The sequence below is a fragment of the Marmota marmota genome, unplaced genomic scaffold, assembly GCF_001458135.2.
Source record: "Marmota marmota marmota unplaced genomic scaffold, marMar, whole genome shotgun sequence".
Taxonomy (NCBI): Eukaryota; Metazoa; Chordata; class Mammalia; order Rodentia; family Sciuridae; genus Marmota; species Marmota marmota.
In genome coordinates, this window is record NW_025999999.1 from 798865 (window position 1) to 803806 (window position 4942).

The following is a 4942-nucleotide window of genomic DNA, read 5'->3' on the forward strand; positions in this document are numbered from 1 at the left end:
TCCCTCTGCGAGCCACTAGGCTTGTTCTGTCCGTGGTCGCAGTTCTGCCTACTTTGCAGGCACAGGCAGCGGCACTGCCCCTCTGCAGGCCTCTGGGGCTGTTCTGCCAGTGTGTCGCAGGTCTGCCTACCTTGCAGGCGCGGGGGAGGGGGGCGGCTCTACCCTTCCTCAGGCCACTGGGCCTGTTCTGTCTATCGGTTGCAGGTCTGGCCTGTTCTGCTGGTGGTCACAGTTCCATCCTAGAGCTTTTTTTTCTTTCTGGTCATTGTACAGATATACCTGCTCTTTCCTGTGTTCTGTAATACTTGTATTGACCACCCCAAGTAATAACATGGATCTAATGCTGAGTTATTGATACATTATCACTGTAAAATATCATGGTCATTTAGAATATGATCTGTCAGAACCATCTATCCCATGCATGTTCTTATTAAAATACATAATTGATTTCTGGGTCAGTTCTCAAATTTCTTTTCTTTTGTGCATTATTGGTAAGAAAATAGAGTACCAAGATCCAATTTGGTTCTCATAATGGTAAGCACAGTGAGGCAGTGGTCATTGAAGAAACCAGGGGAGATTAAAAAGTTCATAGAAACAAATGAATATGGAAACAGAATCTATGAGAACCCTTGGGGCACATCAAGAGCAGGCTTAAGAGAGAGAGTTATAGGTATAAGTGCCTAAACTAGAAAAACAGATCTCTAGTAAATAACATAATGATGTATGTCAAGGATTGGAAAAACAAGGAGAAACCCAATTCCAATGTGAGTATAAGAAAAGGAATAATAAGATTTGACAAGGAAGAGATGAAATGGAGATTGAAAACAGAGTATGAAGGATTAATGCAGTAAAGGGTTCTTTTCTGAACAGATAGACAAAATTGAGGAACCTTTAGCCAAACTAACCAAAAGAAAGGGGATATCCAATTTTACTACATCAGATGTAATTAAGGCATATTATAACAGATACCACTGAAATCTGGAGGATCATGATGGAATGTTTTGACAGATAATATGTCTGTAGATTGGATAATGTGGAAAGTTCTAATCATAAGACCTACCAAAGTGGAACCAAGAAATTGTAGGAAGTCTAAATATATCAATAAAAAGCAATGATGTTGAAGAAGTAATAAAAGCAGATAGACTCACAACCCAGTTTTCCTAGACTTTAAAAGAAGTACAATTGTCCTAAAAGTATTCCTTAAGAGAAAAGGAAGGAATGCTTCCAAACTCATTCTATAAATATAGTATTATTTTCTCATCAAATGTGAAGGCTTGTGTGCACATAAATACAAGCACACTTTGTATACACATGCACAAAGTATAAACCAATATCCTTGAGGAACACAGAGACCAGTGTCCTCATTACAATTCTTATATGTCCAATTCAACATTATATTAAAAAATTATGTACCATGATCATGTTGACTTCATTCCAGGGACATATGTTTTGCTAACCTTGGCAAATCGATAAATGTAATACACCACATAAATTGAATCAAGGGTTAAAATCTCAGGATTATTTCACTGATGCATTAAATTCCATCAATTAACTCCTGCATACAGGGGCTGGGGTTATGGCTTAATGGTGGAGTGCTTGCCTCATAGGTGTGTGCCACTGGGTTCAATTCTCAGCACCACATACAGATAAATGAATAAAAAAAGGTCTATCACCAACTAGAAAATATATTTTTCAAAAAATTCTGCATATATTCACGACAAAAACCTAATTACAGAAGGAGAACAGTGACTTGGATCATGGACTTTGATTGCCTCTTGGCTATAGGTACACCGTTATAGGAAATTTCTGTGTGATGAAGCAGGACAAGTTTGCTCTGTTGCTATGGTGATGGCTTGCCTGAGGAAGTTCTTTGCAAGGCATGGGACTATGAGTCTTGACTCTAAGTTCAGTCACCAGCTGCCTGAGATAGAGAATCATAAGCATAGCAAGATAATTATAATTGATTGTGAGTGCTTTGACTTTTAAGCCTGCCTCCTTTGAGGAAACATTTCCACAGAGAGCCTTTTGATGATAAAACTTATACAATAAATGGGTTGAGCTAGGTACGGGTCATTGGTTCTCCATCATAGTATGGTGTCCCATGTGTTTCTAGATTTCTCTCTAAGTGTCTGTTTGTCTTTCTTCACCTCCCATTGCCCTTTGCTAAACTCTAAGGTTCAGCCATACAGGTCGTGCAGTTGGCTCCTGAACAGGACACAGGGGGAACTATAAGGATTAGGTGAGGGGACACTCCTGAGGAATCACATCAGATAAAGAAAGGTAAGGACTGCAAGTATATAGCCAGACATACAGTTTCCAAAGAGAGGAAACTTTGTATACAAATGCTTAAAGTAATGTTTAAATCTCAAGGAATGAAAAAGAAGAAAAAGGGGTCTCCAGAGAAAACATAAACTATAGCACCACACCTTAAGATATTGGTTTTACAAGAAAAAAAAAAAATAGCTAAAATGCTCTATGCATGAGGTTTTGCCTCTCAAGCTCAAGATAGCAGCTCTCCTTACTTCTTAGCTTCTTCCAGATCTCTGTCTCTCCTGGGCTTGCATTTGAAATGTAAATTACAGAGGCAATGATTCAAAACCAATTTGAGATCAAAGAAAAAAAAGTGTCACTTGTAGATTCAAGCTGCTGTGGGGTCTAAATGGCTGGCACTATCTCCTCTCACTGTCTACCACTCTGCTTTCTTAATGATTTTCTCCATAAATACTATATCACAGGGAGAAAAATGGGAAGATCTTATATATACAAGTCCTCTTTACTTGAGGATTTCAATTCTTTCACATTCTTTAAATATCAGGATTGACTGTAATCTGATGTCAAAATACACTCTGATCTGATAAAGATGTTCTGCATCTTCCTTTACTAGAATAATTAATGGCTGTGTCATTTTTTTTTTTAAAAAACATCTGTTTTTCTAAAAGTCTACATTTTTGAGCTCATGGTTTTATGGTAAACTCACATTTGATCCTGCATTCCTAAATTAGTATATTTTCCCAATCAGTCCTGTATGTAACTATAGAGGATTTTGCACTCTGTCTTTGTTCAGAGGCCAACTTTTCAAGAGTTGGTTCTTAAATGCATTGAGAAATCTCTTTTCACTAAATCCTAAACGGTAATTGACGTGGTGGTGTTGGGAATAAGTCTGATAGCTACTGGGGACAAGTGGACAACTGAACATTTGATTTCTGTTTCTGCCATGGTTGTCAGGCTTTACACCTAATATTTCCAACTATACAGGATTGCCCTATATTTAAGTCATAATGTAAAAGTCTGATAGGCTCCCTTTTAATTTCTAAAACGTTAAGTCTAATAGAGGTTTTAATAAACCTCCTACCGGTGGGGATCTACCTGTTGCCTCCTACCTGTGGGAATCTACCTACAAAAAGCTACAAGATATTTGTTTCCTGTCTGTTTTGTGTATGTGTGTACACCTGTGTATTGTATTGTTGTTTCTACATATGTGCTTGTGTCCATTTATCATGCACATGGTATCAAAATTGGCATATAGATAAATGAGCATTCATAAATTAAAATTTAAATAAGAAAATGATTCAAATATCTTTTGGTTCATGTGACTTAAATAAAAGAAGTTCAATTTAAATTAGGTAAACAGATGAGAGTAAAGATATTTTTAAAATTACTAACTCAAGTTTTTCTAAGTGGTCAGACAATAAAGTGTTGGTTTCTGTAAAATGTTGAAAATGTAATTTTGATTGTTCCTAGGTTTTTTTCTTTAATAGTGAAGAGATGGCTTTACTGTTAACTACACTGGTCTGATATCCTGGTTTTTACAGTTAAAATTAGTAAATTAGATTACAGTAGATGGAATCAATCTTTATACATGTGTTTGTTAAAGAGGAGACATCTGAAAATTCCACATGGTTATATATTTAAACATTATATGAGTTTTCATAAATCAGTAAGTTAAAAAAGGTTTGAGATTGATTTTTTTTCTGTGTCTTCAGTAAAACAAGTGTACTAAGAATTAAGATTCTATCAGGTATAATTTTGTATACAAAGAGTACAAAAGATTTCAATTAGGTTTTAATTAAAGTACGATAAAAACAAAATATTCCATCTTATTAAAGTAATTTGTCTAAACTCAGAAGTTTCATAAGGACTGTTTTAAAATGTAAATTTAAAAGATGGGTCAACAGCTAGAAAAGAGATATAAGGAAAGCTCTAGGTGTAGAAAGATTTTAATATGAAAAGTAGAAAGAAAAAAAATGTTTCTGGATAAGAAAGTCTTTTGTGTGGTAAAGTAAAAAGTTGTAAAATGTCTAAGTACTTTACATAACGTTTGTAGAGCGTAAAGTTCAAAAGGTTTGTGTGAAACTAAATTGGTTATATATAAATAGCACAATCAGTTAAAGTTATCCAAGGTTTTCCCCAAGGTCTAATATTAATGTATTGATATAAACTAAAGTTTAATCCTCTGTGTGTTAACGTCATAAGGATTTCTTAAAACATTAATCTGCTTCTATCTATCAAGATAATTTCTTATGTCTGTTAAGTTTTATGATTTAGAAAAACTAGTCTTAAGGGAATTAGGGTTTGTACAATTCTAGTTAAACAACAACTGTTATTTTAGAGTATTACACTCTATTATGGGCTCCCCATCACTAACACTTTGGCAAAAAATACTTCAAGAGCCCTCTGAGATCAGGAGTCTATTGATAATAAATTTGAAGATAAGTTGAATGCCTTACAGACTACTATCGTTGGCCTGGAGTCTAAATTTTTCTTTAAAAGCTAAACTTGGTAAATTTAAAAACATCAGTGTAATTGTGGTGTTGTTACTGGCCTCTTTGTATACTAAATGCATTCATATCTTCCAAGTATACAAATCTTTTATAATAAAGTTCTTAAAGGGACATTTTTCCACTCTGGTTTTCTTCAAACTAAAGTTTAAAGTAAAGATTTG